Raw genomic sequence first — 18,824 nt, 5'->3', positions numbered from 1 at the left:
GTGCCGCAAGCGTTTCTATGATATTAAGCGGCGTGTCAAGGCCAAGATGGCCAAAGAGTCCAAATCTGCACGGAGAACCGGAGGTGGGCCACCTTTACGTGTAAGCTATCGGGACTGGGAGGAGCCTGTGCGGGCATTGATTCCTGGCGAAGTGGTGTCTGCTACTCATGTCCGGGATTCGGACCGACCCACGCAGGATGGTAAGTTTGTTTTGTAATATTGTTCTTAAAATGTCTGTAAAATTTAGTTAATTTCATTTTTAAAGTTTAAAGGATGATTTTTTTCTCACAAAACAGATTGCATGCCTATGCTCCCTTAAGGTGTGTTTGTGTTTTGAATGTTTTTTTTTCTTTTTTTGTTGCAATTTTTGGCGATAATGCTTGAACATGTGTGTTTGTTTAAAATCCACAAAAGGTTTTTGTTTTTTTAACAAACAGAAAAGCGGGGAAATTTTTAAAACATTACATTTTTAAAAATATTTGCAAGTACTCAATCTCTGCAATATCTGAGACCAAAAACTTATTTTAAATAAATTTATTGTGTGCCACATCAAGTACATTTTGATATTCAACTCAAAATCATGAATGTAGAAGCTCTTAAGCTTAAAAATTTGTTTTAAACAAAACCATATAGATGCTTACAGTACATTAATGGTTTTCAGTGGGTCATTTTTCCAAAAACATGGTAATAATGTTGGGGTCACTTTTTCCACAGTCACACAGACCAGCCGCCCAGACAGGCCTCACACAAGTCAGGATGATGCCGGTATTGCAGGTAAGTCTTCACTGTAGTCACATATTCTGAAAACACATAGAAGTACAAAATATTAAGTTTAAATTTTGCACCTAGGTTCTGCTTCTGGAAGCCGACCTCCTGTAAGCCGCCCATCACAGGGCTTGGGCCACTTACCCAGGAGGCCAACTAAGACACGGCGTCTTGGCTCTGATTCCGCACCTCCATCATCCCCACCCAGGCGAAGACTTTCGGCAGTGTCACCCCAGCCACCACTGGCACTATTGTCGAGTTCGCAGAGTGATGAGGCCAGATCACCTCAGTTATCTGGTGAGTAAAAACATAAATTAAACACATAAGCAATAATATACACAGTACACTTAAGATGTTGTTAGTTGGTTTGGAGTTTACATGTTTTCCTCAACAATCAATGTGATGTAACGTCTTCAATTGCTCAAGGTGCTTTAATAAAATTAGATAAGGTCTTAGTGGATGGTCTAGACAACCTATTTGTATGAAAACAACAGATTTGAGGATACATTAAGCACACACACGTTCACATTTTTAAAAAAATATGAATAAAATTAAATGTTGGACCGAAATAAAAAAACCATTAGAGTGTTCACACATCGCCCCTGTCCAGTATGTAGATGGCTTACTTGCTCCGCTCCTCTGGACTATACAGGTAAGTAGTCTATATCGTGGTGAGGGGAGGGAATCTAACAGTGTAATGGTGTGGAGGGAAGTTAGTTAAGTGAGGAATATGCAAATTTGGCAATGTTTGCGCCTGTGTTGGTTTTTTAAAATATAAAAATTATAAATTGTTAACGTTGAGAAAAACAAGTGCTAATAATGCAAAAATGTAGTATTAGGAATGTATTAATGTGTTGCATTAGCCAGGCCAAATTAAAAAAAATTACAACATTGCATGTTGCCTACCCCATACAGAGCACAACTTGATGTCCGCCGAGGACCAGCAGGGACCAGAACAAGAGCCATCCTTCACACTGCAACTTACAGCTGTTGATCCAAGCATGCCAATACAGTTGCAGGATATACCCCAACCATCCATCAGTCCCCAACTGGCACAAGCTCCGCCCCCAAGCCAAATTCCTGGCGATTTTTGGGCCAGTTGGACAAGCCAACAGGCCCAAAGCAATGCCACCCTGACCCAACATACACAACACCTTGCCAGTCTGCCCCATCATCTACCGCGTATTAGTCGCAACTCGGGCAGACTGATAGTACAAGTAGGGAGAATGGCTACCTCAATGGAGCAAATTAGGGCTGAAAACAGCCAAATGAATGCACATTTATCCCGCATTATAGATGAGCAACAGCGACATCAGCAGGCACTCGTTCAGATCATTCAACACAATCAAGTGGTGAATGAGGCCTTATCCAGGATTGTAGCAAGCCACACTGCTACAAACACTCAGCTGATTGCCAGTTTAAATAATTTGAGCAGCAATATTGCTATGATGGGAGCTCAGCAAGTTACCTCCAGCTCGGGGACCACGACCCCTGTTCAAACGCCAGTAACCTCCCCTGTCCGGCGTTCCTCAAGAGCACGTGCCAGTGAGCCAGCACCCAGCACACACAAGCGAAAAAAATAACACCAATCTTTTTGTGCAAATAAATACAAAAATTTGTTAAAAAAAAACATTCCTGTGTCCGTCTCCAAAAATTTTTAAGCTGGTCTGTATGTATGTAGTTATGTTTTTCAAGGGTAATGACTGTAAATGTTTTGTTAGCATCAACTAAGCACAATGGACACACCACTATAAACAACAAACAGTAAGTAACAGAACACACAATAGAAAGTAGAGCAAAGTGTTTAGTGAAGGATAATTACAGCATAATAAAACTTACCTGTAAAATATCGCAGGATCACTTCTTGACGTACCTGCCTCCCTACAATTGTACTCACACTGTCACCAGATGTATCTAACTCCTCTGCTTGCTGACAGCTTTCTCCCTCACCATGTGCCAGATGTTGACTTAAACACAGATTATGGAGAAAACAGCAGCAGAACACAATCCGAGTCACCTTTGAGGGACTATACAACAAAAGGCCACCAGATTTATCCAGACACCGAAAACGTGACTTCAGCACCCCAAAACATCTTTCTATCACATTCCGCGTAGCCTTATGTGCATGATTATAACTGTGTTCAGCAGGAGAATCAGGTTGGGACAATGGAGTAAGGAGCCAAGAGTAGCAGCCGTAACCCCCATCACCTGAAAAACATATATAGTCAACATTAGGACATATGTTAGATTATTCTATCACCTCCTCCAAAATCTAGGCTGTGGTTAAAAGACATACACACATAACATTTTCAACATACCCAACAGCCAGCCATCAGGCATTTGTCCCTCCTCAAATTTATCGAAGAGCGATGACTGACTGAGGATGAAGGAGTCATGGCAGGCACCAGGGTAACCTGCAACAACACTCATAATTTTTAAATTTGCATCACAGACCACCTGGACATTAGTTGATTGATCCATATGCCTATTAGTATATATATACTGGCGGCCCTTAGGTGATCTCAGCTGAACGTGTGTGCAATCTATGGCCCCCAGCACATTGGGCATGCCTGCAAGCTCATAGAAAGCTACCCTGACAGCACTCCACTCCGACTCCTCAGTAGGGAAGCAGATTGAGGCTTTAATGTGTGGCTCCAACACATCCAAAACCTGAGTGGACATTAAATAAGCTAAGGTGAGTGTCATGTTAGGTATTCTCTACAATACTGTGGTGTTTCAACTTACACAAGCAACACTTAGCCATAACCGCATATGTATTTTTAGACTCACCTGCATCAAAAATCTTGAAAAGGTGGGCTGTGAGATCCCAATGACGTCGCCTGCCACAGCCTGGAAGCTCCCAGTAGCCATAAAGTGTAACACAGCCAGGAGTTTGTGTAGGCCTGAGACAGAGCGAGAGCGTGCTGTCTCAGGGTCTATGCCCAGTTTGACAAGGTCATACAGGTGGAAAATGTTGTTTCTATTTAGGCGGAACATCTGTATGACCCTATCATCGGACAATGCATTTAAGTTTAAACGCCCTCTAAAAAAACGAGGCTGGCGCAGCCTCCGCGGTACCTGGACAACCTGTTGGCCATGTTCACTTACCTGGTCCTGATTCCTGGAAGCCTCATGGAGCAGTCTAACGTATCCCACAGCCAACAAAAAACCATTGCCACACACTACAGCCGCCATTTCAGAGTGAGAGTAGTTCAGAATGTGCCTGAAACACTTTTATAGGCCCAAAAAAACAGGTGTGAGTAATGGATAATTAAGTTCACATGTAAACGCGGTTTTCAAAGGCTGGCGCGTTTTTTTTTAGGAAAAAAATGCGAATCGTAATTTTTCGCGGCCGCGAAATCATTTTCGCGGCAGCAAATGCAATTACGAATGGTTAGTAAATGACCGAGATTCATATCTAAACAGGCGTAATTTGACCGATGGTGTATTCATTCGTAATTTTGAACTTGGACTAGCAAAAAAATACGAATGACCTCATCACTGCCGTGATTAGTGTTTAGTAAATGACCGAGATGACACTTTGAAGAAAAAACGCCATCTCGGTCAAAATCGGGAGCTTAGTAAATATACCCCACTGTGTGTATCGTTTTTTTCAGGCAAAGAACGGATATATTAAATAAAACAAACAACTGCACTGTCTGGTGGTCACTGTGGTCGTCAGTCACTAAACTCTGCACTCTCTTCTACAGTATCACAGCCTTAGGTCAATCTCTCTCTCTCTCTCTCAACCCTAATCTAAATGGAGAGGACGCCAGCCACGTCCTCTCCCTATCAATCTCAATGCACGTGTGAAAATGGCGGCGACGCGCGGCTCCTTATATAGAATCCGAGTCTCGCGAGAATCCGACAGCGTCATGATGACGTTCGGGCGCGCTCGGGTTAACCGAGCAAGGCGGGAGGATCCGAATCTGCTCGGACCCGTGAAAAAAACATGAAGTTCGTGCGGGTTCGGATTCAGAGAAACCGAACCCGCTCATCTCTACTGACCACCAGTTTAATAATCACCACCAGTTTAATTAATATATATATATATAATTGTATATAATTAATATATATATAATATTATAATTGTATACCACCTACCCGTGGTTTTTTTTTTTTTTCTTTCTTCTTTATACACATACTACTATAGTAGCTTACTGTAGCAGTCTGCGGTGCTGCTGAGCTGACAGTGTCCAGCAGGTCCGTCATCAGTCATTACATAATAAATATATATACCTGTCCGGCTGCAGTACTAGTGATATTATATATACATATATATATTGATTTCATATCATTATCATCCAGTCTATATTAGCAGCAGACACAGTACGTTAGTCCACGGCTGTAGCTACCTCTGTGTCGGCACTCGGCAGTCCATCCATAATTGTATACCACCTACCCGTGTTTTTTTTTTTCTTTCTTCTTGATACATACTACTATAGTAGCTTACTGTAGCAGTCTGCGGTGCTGCTGAGCTGACAGTGTCCAGCAGGTCCGTCATCAGTCATCATTACCTAATAAATATATATCTACCTGTCCGGCTGCAGTACTAGTGATATTATATATACATATATATATTGATTTCATATCATTATCATCCAGTCTATATTAGCAGCAGACACAGTACGTTAGTCCACGGCTGTAGCTACCTCTGTGTCGGCACTCGGCAGTACATCCATAATTGTATACCACCTACCCGTGGTTTATTTTTTTCTTTCTTCTTGATACATACTACTATAGTAGCTTACTGTAGCAGTCTGCGGTGCTGCTGAGCTGACAGTGTCCAGCAGGTCCGTCATCAGTCATCATTACCTAATAAATATATATCTACCTGTCCGGCTGCAGTACTAGTGATATTATATATACATATATATTGATTTCATATCATTATCATCCAGTCTATATTAGCAGCAGACACAGTACGGTAGTCCACGGCTGTAGCTACCTCTGTGTCGGCACTCGGCAGTCCATCCATAATTGTATACCACCTACCCGTGGTTTTTTTTTTCTTTCTTCTTGATACATACTACTATAGTAGCTTACTGTAGCAGTCTGCGGTGCTGCTGAGCTGACAGTGTCCAGCAGGTCCGTCATCAGTCATCATTACCTAATAAATATATATCTACCTGTCCGGCTGCAGTACTAGTGATATTATATATACATATATATATTGATTTCATATCATTATCATCCAGTCTATATTAGCAGCAGACACAGTACGGTAGTCCACGGCTGTAGCTACCTCTGTGTCGGCACTCGGCAGTCCATCCATAAGTATACTAGTATCCATCCATCTCCATTGTTTACCTGAGGTGCCTTTTAGTTGTGCCTATTAAAATATGGAGAACAAAAATGTTGAGGTTCCAAAATTAGGGAAAGATCAAGATCCACTTCCACCTCGTGCTGAAGCTGCTGCCACTAGTCATGGCCGAGACGATGAAATGCCAGCAACGTCGTCTGCCAAGGCCGATGCCCAATGTCATAGTACAGAGCATGTCAAATCCAAAACACCAAATATCAGTAAAAAAAGGACTCCAAAACCTAAAATAAAATTGTCGGAGGAGAAGCGTAAACTTGCCAATATGCCATTTACCACACGGAGTGGCAAGGAACGGCTGAGGCCCTGGCCTATGTTCATGGCTAGTGGTTCAGCTTCACATGAGGATGGAAGCACTCAGCCTCTCGCTAGAAAAATGAAAAGACTCAAGCTGGCAAAAGCACCGCAAAGAACTGTGCGTTCTTCGAAATCCCAAATCCACAAGGAGAGTCCAATTGTGTCGGTTGCGATGCCTGACCTTCCCAACACTGGACGTGAAGAGCATGCGCCTTCCACCATTTGCACGCCCCCTGCAAGTGCTGGAAGGAGCACCCGCAGTCCAGTTCCTGATAGTCAGATTGAAGATGTCAGTGTTGAAGTACACCAGGATGAGGAGGATATGGGTGTTGCTGGCGCTGGGGAGGAAATTGACCAGGAGGATTCTGATGGTGAGGTGGTTTGTTTAAGTCAGGCATCCGGGGAGACACCTGTTGTCCATGGGAGGAATAGGGCCGTTGACATGCCTGGTGAAAATACCAAAAAAATCAGCTCTTCGGTGTGGAAGTATTTCACCAGAAATGCGGACAACATTTGTCAAGCCGTGTGTTGCCTTTGTCAAGCTGTAATAAGTAGGGGTAAGGATGTTAACCACCTCGGAACATCCTCCCTTATACGTCACCTGCAGCGCATTCATAATAAGTCAGTGACAAGTTCAAAAACTTTGGGCGACAGCGGAAGCAGTCCACTGACCAGTAAATCCCTTCCTCTTGTAACCAAGCTCACGCAAACCACCCCACCAACTCCCTCAGTGTCAATTTCCTCCTTCCCCAGGAATGCCAATAGTCCTGCAGGCCATGTCACTGGCAATTCTGACGAGTCCTCTCCTGCCTGGGATTCCTCCGATGCATCCTTGAGTGTAATGCCTACTGCTGCTGGCGCTGCTGTTGTTGCTGCTGGGAGTCGATCGTCATCCCAGAGGGGAAGTCGTAAGCCCACTTGTACTACTTCCAGTAAGCAATTGACTGTCCAACAGTCCTTTGCGAGGAAGATGAAATATCACAGCAGTCATCCTGCTGCAAAGCGGATAACTGAGGCCTTGACAACTATGTTGGTGTTAGACGTGCGTCCGGTATCCGCCGTTAGTTCACAGGGAACTAGACAATTTATTGAGGCAGTGTGCCCCCGTTACCAAATACCATCTAGGTTCCACTTCTCTAGGCAGGCGATACCGAGAATGTACACGGACGTCAGAAAAGGACTCACCAGTGTCCTAAAAAATGCAGTTGTACCCAATGTCCACTTAACCACGGACATGTGGACAAGTGGAGCAGGGCAGGGTCAGGACTATATGACTGTGACAGCCCACTGGGTAGATGTATGGACTCCCGCCGCAAGAACAGCAGCGGCGGCACCAGTAGCAGCATCTCGCAAACGCCAACTCTTTCCTAGGCAGGCTACGCTTTGTATCACCGCTTTCCAGAATACGCACACAGCTGAAAACCTCTTACGGCAACTGAGGAAGATCATCGCGGAATGGCTTACCCCAATTGGACTCTCCTGTGGATTTGTGGCATCGGACAACGCCAGCAATATTGTGTGTGCATTAAATATGGGCAAATTCCAGCACGTCCCATGTTTTGCACATACCTTGAATTTGGTGGTGCAGAATTTTTTAAAAAACGACAGGGGCGTGCAAGAGATGCTGTCGGTGGCCAGAAGAATTGCGGGACACTTTCGGCGTACAGGCACCACGTACAGAAGACTGGAGCACCACCAAAAACAACTGAACCTGCCCTGCCATCATCTGAAGCAAGAAGTGGTAACGAGGTGGAATTCAACCCTCTATATGCTTCAGAGGTTGGAGGAGCAGCAAAAGGCCATTCAAGCCTATACAATTGAGCACGATATAGGAGGTGGAATGCACCTGTCTCAAGCGCAGTGGAGAATGATTTCAACGTTGTGCAAGGTTCTGCTGCCCTTTGAACTTGCCACACGTGAAGTCAGTTCAGACACTGCCAGCCTGAGTCAGGTCATTCCCCTCATCAGGCTTTTGCAGAAGAAGCTGGAGACATTGAAGGAGGAGCTAACACGGAGCGATTCCGCTAGGCATGTGGGACTTGTGGATGGAGCCCTTAATTCGCTTAACAAGGATTCACGGGTGGTCAATCTGTTGAAATCAGAGCACTACATTTTGGCCACCGTGCTCGATCCTAGATTTAAAGCCTACCTTGGATCTCTCTTTCCGGCAGACACAAGTCTGCTGGGGTTGAAAGACCTGCTGGTGAGAAAATTGTCAAGTCAAGCGGAACGCGACCTGTCAACATCTCCTCCTTCACATTCTCCCGCAACTGGGGGTGCGAGGAAAAGGCTCAGAATTCCGAGCCCACCCGCTGGCGGTGATGCAGGGCAGTCTGGAGCGACTGCTGATGCTGACATCTGGTCCGGACTGAAGGACCTGACAACGATTACGGACATGTCGTCTACTGTCACTGCATATGATTCTCTCCCCATTGAAAGAATGGTGGAGGATTATATGAGTGACCGCATCCAAGTAGGCACGTCACACAGTCCGTACTTATACTGGCAGGAAAAAGAGGCAATTTGGAGGCCCTTGCACAAACTGGCTTTACTCTACCTAAGTTGCCCTCCCACAAGTGTGTACTCCGAAAGAGTGTTTAGTGCCGCCGCTCACCTTGTCAGCAATCGGCGTACGAAGTTACATCCAGAAAATGTGGAGAAGATGATGTTCATTAAAATGAATTATAATCAATTCCTCCGTGGAGACATTGACCAGCAGCAATTGCCTCCACAAAGTACACAGGGAGCTGAGATGGTGGATTCCAGTGGGGACGAATTGATAATCTGTGAGGAGGGGGATGTACACGGTGATATATCGGAGGATGATGATGAGGTGGACATCTTGCCTCTGTAGAGCCAGTTTGTGCAAGGAGAGATTAATTGCTTCTTTTTTGGTGGGGGTCCAAACCATCCCGTCATTTCAGTCACAGTCGTGTGGCAGACCCTGTCACTGAAATGATGGGTTGGTTAAAGTGTGCATGTCCTGTTTATACAACATAAGGGTGGGTGGGAGGGCCCAAGGACAATTCCATCTTGCACCTCTTTTTTCTTTAATTTTTCTTTGCGTCATGTGCTGTTTGGGGAGTGTTTTTTGGAAGGGCCATCCTGCGTGACACTGCAGTGCCACTCCTAGATGGGCCCGGTGTTTGTGTCGGCCACTAGGGTCGCTTATCTTACTCACACAGCTACCTCATTGCGCCTCTTTTTTTCTTTGCGCCATGTGCTGTTTGGGGAGTGTTTTTTGGAAGGGCCATCCTGCGTGACACTGCAGTGCCACTCCTAGATGGGCCCGGTGTTTGTGTCGGCCACTAGGGTCGCTTATCTTACTCACACAGCTACCTCATTGCGCCTCTTTTTTTCTTTGCGTCATGTGCTGTTTGGGGAGTGTTTTTTGGAAGGGCCATCCTGCGTGACACTGCAGTGCCACTCCTAGATGGGCCCGGTGTTTGTGTCGGCCACCAGGGTCGCTTATCTTACTCACACAGCTACCTCATTGCGCCTCTTTTTTTCTTTGCGTCATGTGCTGTTTGGGGAGTGTTTTTTGGAAGGGCCATCCTGCGTGACACTACAGTGCCACTCCTAGATGGGCCCGGTGTTTGTGTCGGCCACTAGGGTCGCTTATCTTACTCACACAGCTACCTCATTGCGCCTCTTTTTTCTTTGCGTCATGTGCTGTTTGGGGAGTGTTTTTTGGAAGGGCCATCCTGCGTGACACTGCAGTGCCACTCCTAGATGGGCCCGGTGTTTGTGTCGGCCACTAGGTTCGCTTATCTTACTCACACAGCTACTTCATTGCGCCTCTTTTTTTCTTTGCGTCATGTGCTGTTTGTGGAGTGTTTTTTGGAAGGGCCATCCTGCGTGACACTGCAGTACCACTCCTAGATGGGCCCGGTGTTTGTGTCGGCCACTAGGGTCGCTTATCTTACTCACACAGCTACCTCATTGCGCCTCTTTTTTTCTTTGCGTCATGTGCTGTTTGGGGAGTGTTTTTTGGAAGGGCCATCCTGCGTGACACTGCAGTGACACTCCTAGATGGGCCCGGTGTTTGTGTCGGCCACTAGGGTCGCTTATCTTACTCACACAGCTACCTCATTGCGCCTCTTTTTTTCTTTGCGTCATGTGCTGTTTGGGGAGTGTTTTTTGGAAGGGCCATCCTGCGTGACACTGAAGTGCCACTCCTAGATGGGCCAGGTGTTTGTGTCGGCCACTAGGGTCGCTTAGCTTAGTCATCCAGCGACCTCGGTGCAAATTTTAGGACTAAAAATAATATTGTGAGGTGTGAGGTATTCAGAATAGACTGAAAATGAGTGGAAATTATGGTTTTTGAGGTTAATAATACTTTGGGATCAAAATGACCCCCAAATTCTATGATTTAAGCTGTTTTTTAGGTTTTTTTGAAAAAAACACCCGAATCCAAAACACACCCGAATCCGACAAAAAAAATTCGGTGAGGTTTTGCCAAAACGCGGTCGAACCCAAAACACGGCCGCGGAACCGAACCCAAAACCAAAACACAAAACCCGAAAAATTTCCGGCGCTCATCTCTAGAATTCACCCAAGGGTTCTAATGGAGCTTCACTCTGAACTTGCAAAACGGCTATTTTTGATCTTTAAGGATTCAGTAATATCAGGTATGGTTCCCAAAGACTGGCGTATAGCGGAAGTAGTGCCTACATTCAAAAAGGGAAGTAAAGCAGCACCAGGTAATTAATTATAGACCAGTTAGTCTTATATCTATAGTGGGGAAAGTATTGGAAAGTATTCTAAGGGATAGTATTCAGAAGTTCATTGAAGCCAATAAGGTCATTATAAGGAATCAACATGGATTTGTAAAGGACAGATCCTGTCAAACCAACTTACTTGGCTTTTCTGAAACAGTAAGTGCAAACCTCGATCAAGGTAAAGAGGTGGATGTAATTTTTTAGACTTTGCCAAAGCTTTCGACACTGTACCACACATGCGACGTATCTACAAGCTACAAGAAATAGGGCTAGGAAGCACAATATGCACTTGGGTCAAAAATTGGTTAGATAATAGGGAGCAGCGCGTTATCGTTAATGGATCTTTTTCAAATTGGACTGAAGTGCTAAGTGGTGTGCCACAAGGCTCAGTATTAGGACCGCTATCTCTTATATATTAGCCCAGATCTGTGACTTTGTGCCTCATTTGCTAACGCTGGGCGGAATCAGAGTCACAGATCTGGCCTAAGCTATAGGAGGAAAAAGCAGGCAACTGGCCACTGTATGATTGCCTGGAGGAGGAGGACGGGTAACGGCCGCGGCGGCAGGAGGCTCGACCAGTCACTGTGAGGCAGCGGAGGATGGAGTCGCCCAGGTAGGATGACTGTGAGGCGGCGGCAGCAGAGGACGGAGCCGCCCGAGTAGGATGACTGTGAGGCGGCGGCAGAGGACGGAGCCGCCCGGGTAGGATGACTGTGAGGCGGTGGCAGCGGAGGACGGAGCCACCCGGGTAGGATGAGAGCGGGGAGCCGCCGCCGGAAGACGGAGACAAGCAAGTGACCCGCAGTACACAGCGGCTGCAGCACCTCCTCCCTTCCCCACACTATGTACATATACCTGTACATGCCCTATGTACTCCCTCCATACACACATACAGTATATACCTGCTGTACACACACCCACCCCACACACACACACACACACACACACACACATATATATATATATATATACCTGCTGTACACACATCTACCCCCCCCCCCACACACACATATATATATATATATATAGATACCCGCTGTACACATACCCCCCCCACACACATATATATACCTGCTGTATACACATCTTCCCCCCCACACACACACACATAAATATATACGTGCTGTACGCACATCTATCCCCCCACACATATATATACACCTGCTGTACACACATCTACCCCTCACACATATTATACCTGCTGTACACACATCTACCCCCTACACACACATATATATACCCTCTGTACACACATCTACCCCCCACACACACATACCTGCCTGCCCTATGTACCCACTCCATACACACACATAACATATACCTGCTGCACACTCATACCTACCTATGCCTGCCCTATATACCCCACCACTCTAATATACCTGCCCTCTGTACTCCCTCCACACATCTATATGCCTGCTGTACAAACATCTACCCCCCACTCATATATACCTGCCCTATGTACGCGCACACACATACCTACCTGCCCTATGTGCCCACATACACGTACCTACCTGCCCTATGCTCTCCCTCCACAGACACATATATACCTGCTGTGCACACATCTACCCCCCACACATATATACCTGCTGTACACACATCTACTCCCCACACATGTATATACCTGCTGTACACACACATCTACCCCTCCACATACACATATATACCTGCTGTACACACATCATACCCACACGCACACACATACCTGCCTGCCCTGCGTACCCACTCCATACACACATATATACCTGCTGTACACTCATACCTACCTGTGCCTGCCCTATATACCCCCCGCTCATATATACCTGCCCTATGTACTCCCTCCACATCTATATACCTGCTGTACACACATCTACCCCCCATGTATATATATATATATACAGAGCCGGCCCTAAGCAATATGATGCCCTAGGCAAGATTTTGGCTGGTGCCCCCTAGCACCGCCGCTAGTTCTGCAGGAGATGCCTGGCATGAGTCAGCTGGCAGCTCTGCTAACGTTGGGCGCCTTTTGTTTATGAAAATGTATCTTAGTTGCATTACTATGTGGCTAGTGCACAAGCACTTTCTGCTGATTAAAATGATATGCAGCATGATTATATTCTGTGTGCGACTGCGGCTGTATCTGCATACGAAATGCTACATTACAGTGATTTCTAGGAATACACTTCAACGTAGCATTTCGTATGCAGATACAGCCGCAGTCACACACAGAATATAGGCATGCCGCATATCATTTTAATCAGCAGGAGCTGCTGGTGCCCCTAAGCATACCAAATGCCCTAGGCAATTGCCTAGTTTGCCTATGCCTAAGGCCAGCTCTGTATGTATATATATATATATATATATGTATATATATATATAAATATATATATATATATATACCTGCTGTACACACATCTCCCCCTGCCCCCCCCCCATCTCCTATATATTTGCCCACATCTGTGACTCAGTGTATAGCGTTGTGCGGAGTCACACAAAGTTAGGAAATGAGTCACAAATCTGGGCAAATATCTGGCCAAACACCTCACCGCACATCCCTGCTATAACCCCCAGCATGCGGTACTGGCAGCACTGTAACCCCCAGAGTATGGGGCTATTTGTAGGACTGGATGCCCCCTGTATATATCCCGGGTGGGGGCAGCTCTGTGGTCCCTGTGCCCTGGCTGCTGGATTCCGCTCTCCCTGCTGACTCCTCTCCCAGCCCAGATGGCCTCCACTCCGTGCTTCCCGCTGTACCCCGGCTGCATCCTCAGACTCCAGGCTGGGTGGCGGTGTAGGCCTCATGCCAGTCCCCGGACTGACCCAGTGACCCCTCCCCCCATCTGCGACACCTGCCCCTCCCCAACCGCAGCGCATCCGGACCCCTCTCCCATCCACATTCCCCACTACCCCGCTCCCTCCCCATCGGACTCCCTTTCGTCGTGCAATGGTAATACTCCATATAATACAATTATTGGATGCCAGAAAGGCGTTCAGGGGTTAAAGGGGCGCAGCCCCTTGCGACGATGTGAACAGAACCCGTAGGGCGCGATGAATCACCTAGTTGTTCAATATTTTCATTAATGACCTAACAGAAGGTCTAGAGAGCATGGTGTCAATTTTTGCAGATGATACCAAATTGTGTAAGGCTATAAATACGGAGGAGAAATCTGAATCGCTTCAGAACAACTTAGTTAAATTAGAAGCATGGGCAGCGAAATGGAGAATGCGCTTCAATACAGACAAGTGTAAGTTAATGCGAAATGGGGTAACATTAGGGGATTCTGTACTGGTAAAGGACTTAGGTGTCCTTATAGATAGCAAACTAAGCAGCAGTACCCAAAGTAGGATTGCAGCAAAGAAGGCTAATAAGATATTAGCATGCATAAAATGGGGAATTGATGCAAGGGACGAGAGTGTTATACTCCCGTTATATAAATCACTAGTGAGGCCACACCTTGAATATTGTGTACAATTCTGGGCACCATACTACAAAAAGGATATCCTGGAGCTAGAAAAGGTGGGCGACCAAACTAATTAATGGCATGGAGACACTGGAATACGAGGAAAGGCTTGCAAGACTAGGCATGTTTACAGTGGAAAAGAGGAGACTAAGAGGCAACATGATCAACATCTACAAATATATAAGGGAACAATACACAGAGCGGGACCTGTTTTCGGTTAGATCAACACAGAGGACTCGTGGACACTCGCTCAGGTTAGAGGAGAGGAGATTCCGCACAATACAGCGTAAAGGCTTTTTCACGGTAAGGACAATACGTCTTTGGAATTCCCTGCCTGAGGGAGTTTTAATGGCGGACTCAGTCAACACCTTTGAGAATGGGTTAGATAAATTCCTAATGGATAAGGATATCCAGGGTTATGGTGCATAGTCACGCACTATAGTTACTATAAAAAGAGGGATAGAACGCTATGGCAGACATCAGCATCAGTCAAAATTTTAGACCAAATAATCCTGCATAGGAGACCACAAATAGGTTGAACTCGATGGACAATTGTCTTTTTTCAACCTTAGATACTATGTTACTATGTATGTAATGCATATATCCGCCGTATATGCCGGTTATCTGTTTGTCTTCACACAGAAGGACGTCCCGCCGAGTATCTCCATCCACAGTCACCATTAGTATCGGGACTTACACCCACCCCTTACTGGTGATAATGGAATATTTTTTTATATTATGAATAATTATCATAGTTATATATTTAGATAGACATAAGATATATTTCTCACTACAAATACATTAAATAGAGACAAGAATGCACTGAAGACAATATCTTTGCTCTGGCTCTTTAATGATGTAAAGATTAACTACCAGGTATAACCACAGTAAGCTGTAACCAGTAGATGTTGGCCATGGATCACTGTTTTTATGTACTTACCTATTAGAGAAGGTGAGAAAAGGTGGAAAATACACACTGACAGATTTCTGCAGACTTCAAAAAAGAAAGGTCGCTCCTTTTCGATTAGAAGATTACAGAAACCTCTCAGTGCATATTTCCCCCTGCTCTAATAGGTGAGTGCATAAAGATAAGAATCCATGGTTACTGGTCAGCTACTGGGTGAGCCTCCGTAACAGCGGCGGAGTTACACAGGGGCCTACAACAGCTCTATGACCTTCGTTAGCGTGTCTTTAAGCATTTCAACCTTCAGTTTTAATAAGGTGTTTTCTGCCGCTAACAAGTTGTTCTCCTCGACTAACTGTTTGTTAATGAGATCGAGGACTTTAATCTGGCGATCCTTGTTCTTCTCACTGGGAGATAGTTTTTTGGATAAACTGCCATCAGAGTGATCATAACCCACTGGCTTGGTTGGAGGCATTTCTTCCTCAAGCCTGGTATGGCGAGGCAAGTGGGCATCTCTTCTCTGAGCATTCCAGCTCCTGTATCTTCTGCATGGACAGCAGGCAGTTATCGACTCCCACAGTGTGATCATCCATCTCGGGGCCATAGTGCTGATGTGGAGAAAGATGAAGAGTAGACAGTGTTAGATGCCTTGCAATGCATTTACAATTGTAAGTAACATCAACTACAGTATTTAGGGATATACATTCATATTTAAGATCAACTAGAACCTGAAACTGTAAGCTGTATAATGGCCTTTCTGGACAGTCCATTTCACCGGTTACTATTATACTTATGTAAGCTGAGAACACTTTCATTGTTGGAATTTGTAAAATCATATGCGGTGTCCGACATAAACCTACTTTCTGCCTTCCCTAATATTTTCAGACTTATCAAACCTTCTAAAGAGTATAAATGGAGCTGTTGCCCATAGCAACCAATTATCTTCTAGCTAATATTTATCTAGTATACTCCATGCAATGATACAGTAGTTAACATCGGATTGTTGCTATAGGCAACACCTCCCATCATTAGAAGGGATGAGAGATCTCCCCCTAGATTACTATTAATGGTGGCCATGTATTGCTGATGTACTCTATGGCTCAGTGTGTAATAAGGAAACCAGGAGAGCGGTGAGGATTTCTCAGTACATAAATAGCTCCGTAGTTTGGCTTCAGTGGCAGAAGATGAAACCATCATGGAAAACCTCAGTGACCACTATAATAAACTAACATACACATGTATAATACAAAACATTTTAAATAAAACATGATATTATTATTTAAATAAGCACCAGCTATGACATAATTTAATTTTCTATGTATTTGTTTCCAGTTTAATGTGCAGTATCTGTATCCTATTTTCTGTCTTATTAAATCATTAAAGCAATCATTTCTATTCCCCTCTGATTCTTGTTGCCCATTTATCAATGATTTTTAGCTGTTTAATTAAAACTCATTCCGTATGATAAATGTTGCTCCAGTCAATCAGCTCCCAACTGTCATTTTTAAACACATGACAGCTGGGAGCTGATTGACTGGAGCACATATTCAACAGGTTTTGAATAGCTGATAAATGGGCATCTAAGTCTGCTGCCACATCTAACTAAGCTGCTCTTGTCTTTGTCCAGTTACTAACCTCAGCCAAGTATGTTTCTCCTGCCAGTTGTTTCTACTCCTGCCGGTGAGCTTTGTGTCTCCAGGTATTGAAGGAGAATGAGGGAGGCAGCAGCCAAGCCGGGATATAGGCAGTTGATACCATTATGACATCACAGCATGACCTCACAGACCCCACCAGGCCAGCCAGCACTGGTTCTTTCTGGTTTGAGGCCCATTATGACATCACAGCATGACCTCACAGACTCCACTACACTGGCCACTGGTTTGAGGCTCCTGTCTTTTGTGTGACTGACATAAGGGAAATGTGATATCACTCCTTATTTAAAGTTATTACATTCACATTAGAATATGAGTTATTATTTTATGGCAGGGTTTCCGTATTGATCTTTGATTATGTGTGACTTTGAATAAACCCAATGTTCACTGTGCTTTCATTGATTTTTAATGTTACAGTGTATCCGCAATAAACTCAATTAAGGATAAAGCACTGCTTATGGCACTGACCTCAGTCAGAAGTATTAGGATTCTGTTAGTTAAACATCATATTGGCCATAAGAGTCAACACAACATCTCTCTCCCTTCCCCGTTAGGCTCGGCAGTGAAGCTATGGAAAGTGGTGTTACTTCATGCTGGCTGCTCCCCTGCTGTTGCTGCCTGCTGAGGTGCCTCTCTCATAGTGAAGGGCTGGCCCCATTTTTCTGTGCCAGATTCTTAGGGCCTGGTACGGGTGTCCCCTATGACCCCTCCTGTCGTCGGGCCTGCATGTGTCTCTGTGTCTGCTTCTGTTCGCAACCATGTAGACACAACCTTGTTTTACTTGGCATAAGAGACATTGGAGGGGGTAGGGGGGGGCGGGGTAACTAATTATAAATGTTCCCTTATGCCAGTGGTTTCCAAACTTTTTTGAATCACGGCGCCCTAGAATATCAGAATTTTTTTCACGGCACCCCAGGCCAAAAATTTCTTATTTAGAAATTTAGACAGAAATATTACATTAAGTAGATTGCGTTTATATGTCATCCTTAGGGTCAGTTGTGTGGTGAGGGACAAGATTTTCTTCTGTTTGGCCACATATTTTATGACTGGCAGCCACCAGCACTGGTTTTGCCTATTATATTGACCATGAATAATTTGAATTGGTCCTGGACCACCAACACAGGGCACCCCTGCAAGTGTCCCGAGACACCCCAGTTAGCCACGGCACACAGTTTGGGAACCTCTGTCTTAGAGAAAAAACAACTTTGCAGAAGACTCTTGTGTAGGTGCACTCTTGTTTTCGTTATATGATTGTAGATTAAAACATAGCTTTTATTAATTCATTTAAAATAAATCCTCACTCTTATACTCCACCATGTTTGGTTAATAGGATATATTTATATCTCAATGCACTCAAAATGCTTCAAAAAATTGGAAATGTTCTGGTTAGTCTATCACCAAAAGACTTGTAGGGGGATGTAGACACTATAGTTCTACATCCATTCCTAACCAACCAGTACAAGCGAAGCTTGTTTTAATGAGACCTCAATGTGTCAAAATTAATCGGACCAGTTTTATCAAGAGTATGTGTCGTAGCAGAATTATATACATATATTGGGGTTGCCTGCTAATTGCCCCCGTATTTTACAAGACAATAAGTTTTGCTAATTTTTTGGCTTTGGATATCTAGCAGAAAAGAGAAGAAAAACAGAAGAGAAGGGGGAAAAGAAAAAGGGGGGAGAGAAAAAGTGGTGATCCTGCTGTTGATATCTGGTCGGAGGGGGTCAT

At 44.8% G+C, this 18,824-nt stretch overlaps 1 long non-coding RNA gene across 1 annotated transcript; it reads left to right on the top strand.

The window, feature by feature from the left end:
• Positions 1 to 711: 711 nt before the first annotated feature.
• Positions 712 to 1,764, top strand: LOC134935665 (uncharacterized). Its single transcript, XR_010180325.1, has 3 exons — positions 712 to 774; positions 850 to 1,062; positions 1,681 to 1,764. It is a non-coding gene; the product is annotated as an uncharacterized LOC134935665 (long non-coding RNA).
• The last annotated feature ends 17,060 nt before the right edge of the window (positions 1,765 to 18,824 follow it).

Source organism: Pseudophryne corroboree, chromosome 6 (genome assembly GCF_028390025.1).
Source record: "Pseudophryne corroboree isolate aPseCor3 chromosome 6, aPseCor3.hap2, whole genome shotgun sequence".
Taxonomy (NCBI): domain Eukaryota; kingdom Metazoa; phylum Chordata; class Amphibia; order Anura; family Myobatrachidae; genus Pseudophryne; species Pseudophryne corroboree.
Note: the sequence above shows the minus strand (reverse complement) of the source record. Positions and strands in the feature narration are given on the sequence as shown.